The following is a 14877-nucleotide window of genomic DNA, read 5'->3' as shown; positions in this document are numbered from 1 at the left end:
TCTGTGCCCCCAGAACTTGATCCATACTCCCAGTGGGGGAGAAGTGATAGGAGATGAGAATAAGAGGGTTCTGAACTACAGCTCCATCTTGACCACCAGAGAGAAGAGGAAAAGGAACTCCGGTGGTGGGAACAGTGTGGAATTATACCACTGTTGACATGTAATTTTGTGAATCAATATTAAGTCACTAATAAAAGAAGAAACTTGGTGATGGTTATGCAGACTTACACACATACAGAGCAGTTATGCTATACTCCTGATATTCCATATTATTGTAAATGGATAATAAATCATTAAGAGAACAATAAAATAGCAAGAGATGGAAGTATATTATACAACACTAGGACATAGAAGCATGTAGCTTGAGGCAGAAAGACCTTAATGCTTCCTTAAACTATAAAAGGGTTCAGGGAAGACTAAAGCAGAAACAAACCAATGGGACTACATTAAATTGAAAAGCTTCTGCACATCCAAAGAAACTATTAAACAAACAGAGAGACCCCTCACAGAATGGGAGAAGATCTTCACATGCCTTACATCAGACAAGAAACTAATCAACAAAATATATAAAGAGCTCAGCAAACTTAGCACCAAAAAAGCAAATGACCCCATCCAAAAATAGGCAGAGGATATGAACAAAACATTCATCTCAGAGGAGATCCAAAAGGCTAACAAACATATGAAAAACTGCACTAGGTCACTGATTGTCAGAGAAATGCAAATTAAGACAACACTAAGATACCACCTCACTCCTGTAAGAATGGCATACATCAAAAAAGACAGCAGCAACAAATGCTGGAGAGGATGTGGGGACAGAGGAACCCTTTTACATTGCTGGTGGGAATGTAAATTGGTCCAGCCTCTGTGGAGAGCAGTCTGGAAAACTCTCAGAAGGCTAGACATGGACTTTCCATATGATCCAGTAATTCCTCTCCTGGGGTTATAACCCAAGGACTCATAACACCCAACCAAAAAGAGGTGTGTACTCCTATGTTCATAGCAGCACAATTCATAATAGCTAAAACCTGGAAGCAACCCAGGTGCCCAACACCAGATGAGTGGCTGAGAAAGCTGTGGTATATATATACAATGGAATACTATGCAGCTATCAAGAACAATGAACCCACCTTCTCTGACCCATCTTGGACAGAGCTAGAAGGAATTATGTTAAGTGAACTAAGTCAGAAAGATAAAGATAAGTATGGGATGATCCCACTCATCAACAGAAGTTAACTAAGAAGATCTGAAAGGGAAACTAAAAGCAGGACCTGATCAAATTGTAAGTAGGGCACCAAAGTAAAAACCCTGTGGTGAGGGGTAGACATGCAGCTTCCTGGGCCAGTGGGGGGTGGGAGTGGGTGGAAGGGATGGGTCACAGTCTTTTGGTGGTGGGAATGGTGTTTATGTACACTCCTAGCAAAATGTAGACATATAAATCAGTAGTTAATTAATATGAGAGGGGGAAAATCAATTGTATGTCTCGAAGTTTCTCAAAACACAAACTGAATCTTTTTAATATATAGGCTGTGTATTTGATATGCGGACTCTCTCAAAAGCCTAGACCAAGTAGATTAGAAGCATCCAATAGCACAGCTATATACAAGATACTGGATACTGTACAGCAAACCATAACAAAAGGACTTTTCAAAGTTAACCCAATTACCAATTAATGTAATGATAACATTAACTATCGATTGTCTTTTTGAACCCTAAGACAGCAGGAACCTCACATCTCCACTATAGAGCCCCTACTTCCCCCAGTCCTGGAACCCTTGGATAGGGCCCACTTTCCCATATGCCTCTCCCAATCCATACCAAATAATATTGCATCCGCCGATCACAACCTAACCAACGCAAAGATTGCCACCTCAACATGCTTCACCTCAGACTGTGCAGAGACTTCACGTGTGGAATGACAACCCTTCAGCTTCATTACTCGGGTGAGACCTTTCCTTTCATAATATACTCTAATTCCATCTCAGGTGGTTCACTTTCTAACAAAGTACCATAACCTAGATATACACCAGTTTCTGTGAGAGAGACCTTATATTCACACGTATCCGTAAACTACTGCAAAATATATACCTGAAAGCAGAAGTACACTAGAGTTTGCAGTGAGTATCCCCCTAACATTTCCTCTCCACTATTCCAAGCTTTGGGTCCATGATTGCTCAACAATTTGTTTGGCTTCGTATGTTAACTCTCTTTTCAGTCACCAGGTTCCAGATCTCATCTGGATGCCAGCCAGGCTTCCCTGGATTGAAGACCCCACCAATGTGTCCTGGAGCTCAGCTTCCCCTGTGACCCACTGACTAGGGAAAGAGAGAGGCAGACTGGGAGTATGGACCGACCAGTCAACGCCCATGTTCAGCGGGGAAGCAATTACAGAAGCCAGACCTTCTACCTTCTGCAACCCTCAATGACCCTGGGTCCATGCTCCCAGAGGGATAGAGAATGGGAAAGCTATCAGGGGAGGGGGTGGGTTATGGAGATTAGGTGGTGGGAATTGTGTGGAGTTGTACCCCTCCTACCTTATGTTTTTGTTCATTAATCCTTTCTTAAATAAAAAATTTAAAAATAATAGGCAAGTATTTAAAAAAAAAGTTCATGGTAGTAACTTGGTGTGACACAAATTGCTTTCTGTGATCTCTTACATTTCTCAGTAGTGTTAATTTGATCCTGAAAATAGAAGCAAAGAGTATTTATTAAGAGTTCACTATCCTATCCCAGAGCTTTCAATATACAAATAAAACTGTCATAATGAGACAGAGAGAGAGAGAGAGACAGAGAGAGAGAGAGAGAGAATTGAACATACAAATGTGAAAAAAATGCCAACCTATGTTTAAGACTGTCAGAGAACAATAGTGGTTTTCTATGGGGGTGGGGATGAGAATACAGAACTTTGGTGATGGCAGTAGTGGCAATAGTAGTGAGGAAAAAAGAAGACTATACTGTAAACCATTTAAAAAGTTATAAAGGAAGTTTTTTTTTCATTTTAGATCTAAGATAAAATGTAATGCACAAGTCTTGAAGGAGAAATTAACCTGCATAAAAGCACAGGACTTTGAGGAGGTCACTCTCTTTGGCTGCTGCTTCTGCTCCTGGTCAGAAGCTTCTCCGCGGAGATGCTCCAGGTATCCGCCATAGCTACTTCTCCTGGGAACTTTACACATGTGACTCTGCTAGCTGGTAAACTTTTAGACCCCTCTACAGCCATGAGCAACTTTTACTAGAGCTGATAATTGTTTACCTTATGGGACTAAATTTTTGATAACTATACTCAGACTTTATGGACCTAGTGTACTCTTAACCTTTGATGATAATTGCTTATTTTGTCTTTTACCTGTTTCACCCTAGTAAACCTTGTATTGTTTAAACCAGTTCCCAGTTCCCCGCTGTGAATCTTTTTACACACCACAGCAGCCCTCACTAACCCCTTTTAAGTTAAATTAACAACATATACACATGTGTTGATAAATGTATCTGTTTTATTTATAGGAATACAACTAGTCACTAAGAATATTCAATATTTAGGGTATACATTCTGTATATTAAAGGGATGATTAAACTAATAAATGTATACATAAATATGTGTGAATTTATAATTCTAATTTTCTTGTATCTAATGATATTAATATTTTACTAGTCTAGTAAATTTTGCAGTTGCAGTAGTTCTGAATTCATTTTTCTTTTAGTCCACAGAGTTATTGCAAGAGTTCCATGCCTATATGAGAAATGGTTGTTATGACCATTATTTCCTTCTTTTTTTTTTTTCTGCCTGACATAGAGGTAAATAGAGAGGAAGAGAAAATAAGCCTACAGGATCACTCCCCAGCTCATAAAGTTTCCTCATCTCTCCAGCAGGTGGAGACTAGGGTCTTGAACTAGGGACATTCCACATGATAATGTATATGGTCTACTGTGCACACCATGACATGGCCCCAATGCTAAGGTTTCTTTGAGAATTTTGCTCAGTTTCTCTAAGTAAGAATAAGAAACCAAAAAATGAGATAAAACATGCAAAATATTGAATAAAACGATCTATGAATGAAAGAAAGGCAGTTGTAGGAGGTAAAGTGAGTAGTCAGATTATGATTTAGCAAGGGTAAGATGGAATGAAAATTGGAATGGCATAGTTTTAGACAGTAGTTTTAAGGTTTGCTACCACCAGTTTTTGCATGCCTTCTGATGAAAGTATAAACAATCATACACACACATACACACACACACACACATACACACACACACGTATTCACTCTGAACTTTACTATATATATATACATATATTATTTTAAAACTACTCATATGTTAAGCAATTTTTGAGTACTCTTCAATTCAGAAGTGATCAATTTTCCCCCTAAGGATGATTTAATTTTTCTCCCTAGGGATGATTTAATTTTTAGTCTAGGATAAAAGAATGAACATGCCAGAAGTCATATATAAATACCAAAAGCAGAAAATATGAGATGAGGGTAGACATTAGGGAACAGAAAATAGCACAGATGGCAATAAATACTGATGGGCTTGACACAGTCATTGGAAGTGAGTTCATAGCCTGAAGGAAGAAATAATCATGTCTTCCACATGATTTGGAAAAGTTTTCCAGAATAGATGTAGAATTTTCAACAAACATAACTATCAGTAATTTCATGAGAATGAAAACTATTTGTCAGTATGTATACATGTAAAATATAAGGAACTATTATATTACTTTATATTATTATATTACATAGAACTTTAAATAGCTTTACTGACTGTACCAAGAAATAAAATGTAAGCTATATACTTAGTTTTTTGCTCATCAGATAAAAATAATACTGAAATAATCAGGTGAAACATATTTTCTTTGTATGTATTTCTAACCCAGAGTATATGAATATCACAATTTAATAACTAACCAATGTAAGACTACTAGATAAGTTATTTAAATTGTTCCCTTGTGTTAAGTTGGCAAAAAATAGTCTGTTTTGTACTTTCAAAATATTTATTTATCTTTTTTTAAAAAACCAGACATCCCTCTGGAGCATGTGTTGCTGGGATTGAACTCAGGACATTGTGCTTGAGAGTCCAATGCTTTATCCGCTGTGCCACCTCCAGGACTATATATTTATCTTTTAAGTTTATTGTCGTTAAGTACAAATAAGTCCAACAGTTTGAGTTGTATTTGGTTTTTTATTGCTTTTTTTTCTGTTTGTTTTGTTTTTTGGTTTCCAGGCCTTCACTACTATGAGTTACCACATCTTTAGATATAAAGAGAGAAATGGAGACAGAGAGATAGAAAGGGAATGCATCACGTGTTATAAAAAGATATTAAAAAATTCAAATGAAGGCCTTGAAGATATAACTTATTTAGTATAATTTCTTTATTTAACAAAGGAAATGAAGTCACCACATTAAACACATACACACACACACACACACACACACACACACACACACACACACACACACACTAATGGAGCTAGGATACGAAGTCAGGTTTTCCAGTTGCAGAGCAAACATTCTCCCCTTCATCATCATACTTGAATTGAAACTTTCTCCAGTGTAGGGGCATATAGGCTAAAACCTGGGATGTAAATATGACAATTCAGTCACACTATCTAGATGTGTTATTTTTCCTGCCCAAACATTTATTCTTAGAGTAATGTAATAAAGTATCTAAAGTAATGCTTATTACTATTCTTCTTTTTTTTTTTTTTTTTTTTTTGCCTCTAGGGTTATTGCTGGGGCTCAGTTCAGAATCCACTGCTCCTGGCTGCCATTTTTACCATTTTTTTGTTGTTGTTGGATAGGATAGTGAGAAATCGAGAGAGGAGGGTAAGGCAGAGAGGGGAGAGAAAGACACTTGCAGACTGCTTAATCTCTTGTGAAGTGACCCCACTGCAAATGGGGAGCTGGACCTCCAACCAGGGATTCTTATGCTGGTCCTTGTACTTTGTGCCATGTACACTTAACCCGGTGCACCACTTCCTGTACCCCAGTAATGCTTTTTTTTAATAGTTTAAATAACAGATATTTAATACTTCAATTCTTTAAGACGAGTATAAATTCCAGCTGTCTAGTGATTATTCTAGTGTTTGTTGACATTGGGATAAAAACCATATTTAATATACACCTTCATAAAATGAAAGTTTAATAACATAAGTATATAATTAAATGTACTAAAACAATATGAATATATTTATGTTTATTAACTCTTATGTAATTTCCACATGTTCTTTATTTAAAACAATATTTAATTCAAGATATTAAATTTATAAAACATTTTGGAACTCTGCTAAAAATTTCAGGCCTATCTTTACAGTCTCAGCCTTATTTCAACAGCACAACACACTCCATATTTTTAATGCATATTCCTTTTGAATAGAAGTTGTCTCTTTCTCTTTGTGCTCCTTCTTTGCCTCTCCCTTCCAGTCTCCCTACTTACCATTTTTCCTTGTTATTTCCTTACATCCCTCCCTCTTTTTCTTCCTTTCTTTTTCTTTTTTTTTTTTTCTGTTGAGATAACTCTAGTTCTCCAGATTACTTATGTTTAAGGACAAAATTTAGCACTCTTCAAAATATATATTAGCCTACCTTCCTACAACCAAGGTGCAAATTTTCTCCTACTGCAGGTAAATAGCTCCATTCCCCATTTAGTAATCTAACTTCCCCAGGTACACATAAAATGGACTAACTTTCTATCTCCACTGAGATATTTCACATAAACTTAGTAAGGAAAAATTTTATGATGACATAAATCAGTAATGAGAGATAATGTATGAATTTAGAAATTAGTTCATGAGTAAAATTCTTGAAAATTATGAGAACAAATATAGCAATCACTTATAAGTTTTCTAAAACCTGAAGATTCTTTGTATAGATCATTTTGTGTGTATATGATATGTGCAAGTGTGTACATATACCTATTAGCATAGATATGGAGGTATATAAATGTAATTACATTATGAAACATTACATATGTACACACCTGGATAATGTGAAATAACTAGGACTTTGGTATAGAATGATAAAATGGTGGGAATTCTTTTGGAATATTGGCAAATTAAAAATTCAACTGATTACTCAAATTTTTAGAGGGTCCATAAACAACTATGGAATGAATTCTATACATTTGTAATCATTTATAAAGAAAAAGTTAGAAAAAAAAAATGAAACTAGAAAAATAGCTTCTGACTGTAGACATTTTTCTTTTTTTAATATTTCCTATGAAGAGTATTCAATTTTAGCATATTTTCATACTCAATCAGTATTCATTTGTCAATTCTTGTGGAATTTTGTAGCTCTGTATTTAGCCAGACCTTATGAACACCTTTAGTGCCTTTCCCTTTTTATTATGTTCATTTCTAACTCTATGAACTCTGACTGAATTTTATCCAGGATCTGACAGTACCTTGTCTACAGCCTCAGGGCTTCTCCTTTGACACTTCCGGGTCACAAGCTCACTCATGTGAAACCTAATGATGTAGCAGAATTAATGCCCTGTGGAATATAGTTTTAGAATATGTGAGCTTGAGACAGAGTGTACATTGCTTCTTAAGTCATGATCTCACTGGCTAAATGGTCAGTTACAGTAGTGGTCAGATAACAGCATAATTTTGTATAGTATGGTGTTTTCTCTGCTGCCCAGATTATAGCAAGCTATCAATTGAATAAAGTAAGTTTAGAGGTTTTATGAAGAGTTAAGAGGTCTTTGTAAGAATCTGAGTCTTTTTATTAGCAATCAATGAATGGGCCAGAAGAGAACATTTGACCTATTCACAGAGACTACAAATACTATCTTTTAGTTTATGAATGCATTTATAATGTCAAGTCAGTGTTGCTAAAAGTTCAGACTATTTGGAATGTGGAAATTCAGAATATATTTGTAAGCTTTTATACTTCTCAATGACTGTATAATTTTTAAATAAACATGTGGCTAGCATTATTGAAAGTTTGTATGACTATTCTAGTCTATTACTAGCAAGTGATACTTAAGTTTAGGTGAATGAGTTACATATAATTAGAAAACATAGTGGCAATTGATACTAACTAAAGCAGCAGTAGGGAGAGCATGGTAGGTGAATTGGAATATGAGATTTTGCTTTAGTTTGAATTATTAGATGTCTTTTTCCAGTAATGTAAAGAATGTTATTTTATTTTATCTTGAATAAAGGTACAGAAATTGAGAGTGAAAGAGGAGGTAGAAGGAGAGAGAAACTCCTGCAGTGATATTTCACCACTCTTGAAGTTTCTCCCCTGTAAGTGTGGAGCAGAGGCCTGAAAAAAGATTCTTGCACATTATAATATGTGCACTCTTACCTGATATGTGAGCAGCTAGACCTGATGTTTTTAAAAATACACTTCTAAACAAAGTGTAATTAGACTGACTGAGAAGAAAACCAAGGTAAAAATTTAAGTGTGTTTAAAACAGTGGGCTGAATAAGACCAGTACAGAATATGCATTCAGATTATTCCTAATAGACTTGATGTTTGTATAATAATTAAAATCAGAATAAATTGGAAATGGTAACTTCTTGTCCTATGAGCTGAGTTGTCATAAAATGGAATATGCATTTGTTCATTATAGTTCTCTATGTCCCCAAATATATATATCTTGATTTAAATTTAGAATAAAAATTCCTAGTTAGAAACTTTTGTTTGGATGAGTGTTCTAGGATTCTGCTAGATGACATCATTAAAAGTTTGATGACTTGGGGCTGGGTGGTAGCACATTAGGTTAAGAACACATGGCGCAAAGAGCAAGGACCAGTGTAGGGATCCTGGTTCGAGCCCCCAGTTCCCCACATGAAAGGGTGTTACTTCACAAGCAGTGAAACAGGTCTGCAGGTGTCTATCTTTCTCTCCCCCATGTATCTTCCCCTCTTCTCTCGATTTCTCTCTGTCCTATCCAACAACAATGACAGCAATAGCAACAACAATAACAACAATGATAAACAACAGTGGAGAAAAAAATAGCTTCCAGGAGCAGTGCATTCATTCATAGTGCAGGCACTAAGCCTCAGCAATACCTTGGAGGCAAAAAAAAAAAAGTTTGATGACTTAAGTTAATAGAACTATAGAATGGTCATATATTTCTCAAAATTATTTACCAATAATGACAGGTAAAATCTGACTTTATTATTGATTTTTAATACTATAAAATTTGAAAGGTTAATTTAGGTTTGAGCTAAATATGTGTACAAGTAAACACACCCTTCATAAAAATTGTGGTACCATCATACAAAAGGTATCTCTACCAGTCCCTGTACTCACCTTCTACTCCCTCTAATAGCTGTCATAACTTTGCAAGTCTTAAGAATTTCGATTGGTTGAAATTTGCATTGTTAGTTCAGTTGCTTTGGTTATTTATATTCCATATATGAAAAAGACATTTTGCAATTGTCTTCTGATTCTTTACTCATTTTACTTAGCGTAATTATTTCAACTATCCTTGTATATTTTGGCTATCAGTTTTTGGTCTGATGTATAGTATGTTAAGATATTTTTCATTCAATAGAGTGCATTTTTTATTTGATGGTAGTTTCTTTTGCTATGCAGACACTTTTTAGTAGCTAATTTTTGCTTCTGTTTCCTTGCTGTGGGACTCAAGTTTCCAAAAAACATTCCGGAAGCAAACATCATGAAGTATCCTGCCAATATTTTCTTTTATATGTTTGATGGTTTCTAGTCTAATATCCAAGTCTTCAACCTATTTAGAATTAACATGTAGGCACAATGAGATATAGTGTTCATGTTTCATTCTTTTGCATGTTTGAACTTTATTTTCCCAGAATCAAAAATTGATTCATTCATCCATACATTGCTATTCATTTAAGTTGATAACATATTTAGATTATTTCACCTAGATTATTGTAAGTAATGGTGCTAAGAACAAAGGATCCATCATTTCTTTCCAATTTTTATCCTTAAGATAAATATTATAAATGATAGTGCTTAGTTGTAGGATATCCTTTGTCTTTTATCTTGGGTGAAGGATAGGTAGCATAATGATTATACAAACAGACTCTTATGCTTGAGGCTCCAAAGTTCCAGGTTCTAGCCCCTGCACTACCATAAGCCAGAGTTGAACAGTGCTCTGTAAGAAATAAGTAAATGAATAAAATTAGGAATATCAAAGGAGATCACCGAGGGCTGCAACAAGATAGGACTAGAACTACTTTGGAACCCACCAAATTACCAGAGAATCCAGAGACCACAACTCTACCCAGACCTCCAGCTCTGCCCAGCTGAGAAACTTCTCTAGAGAACAAGGAATATCAAAGATCAGCTTTGATATTCATCATCTTTCTGTGGAATGAGTGGGAGAATGTATTTCTCAGTGTGAGAAAGAAGAAGAGGAGAAGGATGAGGATGAGGAAGAGAAAGACGAAACCATGAAGAATGAAGAAAAGTTGAGTTTAATGTTTAATATCATCTGTTTATGAAACCTTTAAGAAGATGCTGAACTTTTTAGATTTCCACATTCTCATCTAGTAGTAAACCCTTTGCTTGCTGCATGGTGATCACCAGGTAAAAACAAATATGGCAGAGTTCTTTGTAAAAGGTAGCTTACTTTTTTAAAAAAATATTTTGGGACTGCTGTGTTCATAGAAAAAAAAAATGTGTCTGCATGTGTCCAAGAAGATACACAAAGACAAAAAGCATAGGTAGGGAGACACAATCAACATCTAAGACAAATTCAAGGAAAAAATTCACCTTCTGTAGTTTTCTAGATTATCACTAGGAAAATACAATTTTCTTAGTATCTTATTTTTGAGACAAATATTTACAAAAGTCTATTTGTCCCTGTGCATTCTGAGAATATAAAAAAATTTAGACAGTATGCAATAATGAATGTACTATGGTCATTCTACTCTATATTCATCTCATGTCAGAAAAAGAGATGTATTTCTTTTGCAGGAAGTTTTATATAACTTCAAAATCTTAATAGATACATTGTCCTAAATATTTTACAATGTCAGTGTCTCAATGTCATTTATTTTACTCTTTTTCTGACATAGCATGTGCTATACCTCTTCTACTCTTAAGTTTCTCTCTAAGGTGTCTAATAAAATATTCATTTAGTTTAGCATTTTTAAAAGATCACTGTCAGTGACCTTAACATAAAATACATAGAATTTTATAAAGTTTCTCCTGTACTTGCAGAATTTCTAATCTATAATGTGATAGGTATAAGTGAGTCAGAGATCTGTGCAGTCATTGTGATGACCTTCAGGTAATGCATACTCCCTTAAAAACATTAGAAACTGTCAATATTTCATAATTTATTTATGTTAATCATCCTCCAGAAATTGGAAATAGAAGGACAATTTCTCAGCATAATAAAGTCCATATATATATATATATATATATATATATATATATATATATACAACTAACATCATCTTCAATGGATAAAAACTAAAAGTTATCATCTTAAAATCTGTAACCAGACAAGATGTCCACTATCACCATTATTATTTAACAAAGTCCTGGAGAATCTCAACATTTTAATGTGGCAAGAAATATATATGACATATATAGATATCTGAAAGGAATAAATGAAACTAATGACATAATAGTATACCTAGAGAATCCCTAAGACTTCAGTAAAAAAAAAAAATCTACTGGAGACAGTGAATAAATCTAGTAAAGTAGCAGGATACAAAAATCAATACTCATAAATCTGTTGCATTTCTATATACAGCTGACTAATTAGATAATAGAAAACTGAATACCTTAATCCCATTATAATAAAATCCAAAAAGATAAAATACATTTGAGTTAACCTCAAAAAGGAGGTGAGGGGCCTTTACAAGAAAAACTATAGGGCACTGATAAAATTAATAGAGGGCACACAGAAATTGAAGGACATTTCTTGTTCCTGGATTGGAAGAATATACCTGCTTAAAATGGTCATTCTACCAAAAGCAATCTCCCACTTGAACACAATCTCTATCAAAAAACCAATGGTGTTTGGCTTCGTATGTTAACTCTCTTTTCAATCACCAGGTTCCAGATGCCATCAGGATGCCGGCCAGGCTTCCCTGGACTGAAGACCCCACCAACGTGTCCTGGAGCTCCGCTTCCCCAGAGACCCACCTTACTAGGGAAAGAGAGAGGCAGACTGGGAGTATGGACCGACCAGTCAATGCCCATGTTTAGCGGGGAAGCAATTACAGAAGCCAGACCTTCTACATTCTGCAACCCACAATGACCCTGAGTCCATGCTCCCAGAGGGATAGAGAATGGGAAAGCTATCAGGGGAGAGGGTGGGATATGGAGATTGGGTGGTGGGAATTGTGTGGAGTTGTACCCCTCCTACCCTATGGTTTTGTTAATTAATCCTTTCTTAAATAAAAAAAAATGGCATTCTTTGGGGAAACTGAACAATTTGGCCAAAATATTTTGTGGGAACACAAAAAATCATGAATAAACAAAGCATATTTCAAAAGGAAAAAAAAAAAGAATAAAAATAGAGGCATCACATTCTCTAACTTTAGTTTATATTGCAAGGAAATAGTAATTAGAACAACATGAGTGCTAGAACAAAAATAGACATTGGAATCAATGGAAAAGAACTGAAAGCCCACACATTTATAGCCATTTAATATAATACAAAGAGGTTCATGTTCCCGTAAGTGGCACAGTGGATAGAGTTGGACTCTCAAGCATGAGGTATGAGTTCCATCCCCAGCAGCACATGCACCAGGGTGATGCCTGATCCTTTCTCTCTCCTCTTATTTCTTTCAGAAATAAATAAATAAATAAATAAACAAATAAAGAATAAAAATGTTCAGAATATTAAATGATGAAAAACAGCCTCAAACAAATGTTTCTAGAACAACTGAAAGCAATACGTAAAAATTAAACTAGATAATCATCTAACAATATGCATCAAGATTTCATCAAAATTGATCAACAATCTAGATATTAGACCAGATATTCTAAAATATATAGAATATAATTTCTTTCTAATGTCAGCAAAATATTACATGATTTTAATGTTAAAGAAATATTTGGAGACTGAGTTGACAGGTATGTGAGTTAAAAATAAGAGTAAATAAATTGTACTATATTAAACTAGAAAGCTTTTGTATATCAAAAGGAAGCTACCTAAAGATAACCAGGCAACATAGTAACCAGGAGAAGATATTTATACATCAGACAAAGTATTGGTATCAAACATGTATAGATAACTGGTACAGTTTAACAAATATATAAAAGTAAAAAAATAATAACCAAAAAAAAGGTTCTCCTCTGCATCAGCCCACAACCACATAACAGGGGGTGGGGGGAGACAGGCCATCCCTGGTGGTCTTGGGAACCCTGCTGATGAGGGAGAACGCACGGAGAGGAATCAGGACCACCTCTGGGAGAAGCTTCAGAAAGACAACTTGTTCATTCGGGGGTTCAAGCAGGTAGATATACCCAAGGGTTAGGAAAAGTTTAAGACAATCATTAAGCCACACACACAATACAGGGTTAAGTCTTGACCTATCAGATGTTTGATCATTGCTGGGAAGTTACCTTATAAGGTCTGGTCATGAGCTCACCATGCATAGGTAAGCTTCTCTCTAAAGGTGAATCAGGAGCACCTCAGGGCAGGGGGGAAGTGAGCAGTTAAGCAAAACAAGGATATTTGTGGTAGGTTTCAGTTAGCTATATAAGGTAATTCATGGTCTTTATTCAAAGGCAACGAGGAAGCATGTGTAGAAAGGTTCCCTGTCTAGAAAATTCCATTCATCTTAAGGTCATGAGGTCGGGTGAGGACTTACTTACCATCTGTCCTGTGAGGAGGAGACTCAAGGTCAGCCCTCTCAGACTCTCATAGAGATGATGGCCTGGATTTCCCAGACAGTGGGCCTTTCCCCACAGTGGGTCAAAGAACTAAACAGACAATTCTGTTGCATGACCACAATAAATATGCATGACCACAGACATATAAAGAAATATTCTACTTCACTTATCATCAGAAAGATTCCATCTCACATTTGTGAAAAATCCCTGCATAAACAAAAGAGTAAATGATAGGTGTTGACGAGGTTGAGGAATTTAAAATGGGATCCTTCTGCACTGCTATGGAAATGAAAACCAATGAAACCCCTTTCTAGGAAAACACAGAGAGTCCTTAAACAAATGAAAATATTGTATGACCTAGCTATCTCATTCTTAGTTACCCAAAGGACACACAAAAATTATCCAAAGGAACATATGAAACCTTATATTCATTGCTGCATTTTTCACAGTGACCACAGAGTGACAGAAGCCTAAATTCCCATTGACAGATGGCTGACTAAAGAAACATAACCCTACCTACAAAATTCACACCATCAATCCCATTGAGATCTATCAGTGAATGTTCAGATTTTGTAGTCTTTGGATATTCTAAAGGTCATTGATCTTCTAGACCCTAGAAATATTCATTATTACTGTGTTTTGTGAAGGAGGCCCTTGCAGGAAGAATGGCCCTGGTGCTCTTCTGAGTGCATTGTCTCTTATTCCCACAACTACATGAAGACCATTCTGCCAACAAATGGCAATTAACGCAAGCAACAAATATTGTCTGAGAATCATCCATAGCCAAGTTTTGTACTTACTGGGAACACAAAGTTCAACACAATTTCTCAACCATATTTCCTTTGTACCTGTAGTGATCCCACATCCCATTCCTCAAACAGGATGGGCATTTTGCACATACTTATCTCAAAAATTGCTTTTATTTTAATAATCTGTTTGCATATCTACCTTCTCTCTCAGCCTATAAGGTTTACAATTCAGGTATTATAATTAATTTAATTTGGCGACATTGGCACCAAGCATGCACAAAAGCTGTCAATGCATAAAAAAATAAGTTATGGGATTTAAATTTTATGGAGTATTATGCAGCAATTT

Source organism: Erinaceus europaeus, chromosome 4 (genome assembly GCF_950295315.1).
Source record: "Erinaceus europaeus chromosome 4, mEriEur2.1, whole genome shotgun sequence".
Taxonomy (NCBI): domain Eukaryota; kingdom Metazoa; phylum Chordata; class Mammalia; order Eulipotyphla; family Erinaceidae; genus Erinaceus; species Erinaceus europaeus.
This window is presented reverse-complemented; position numbering follows the sequence as displayed.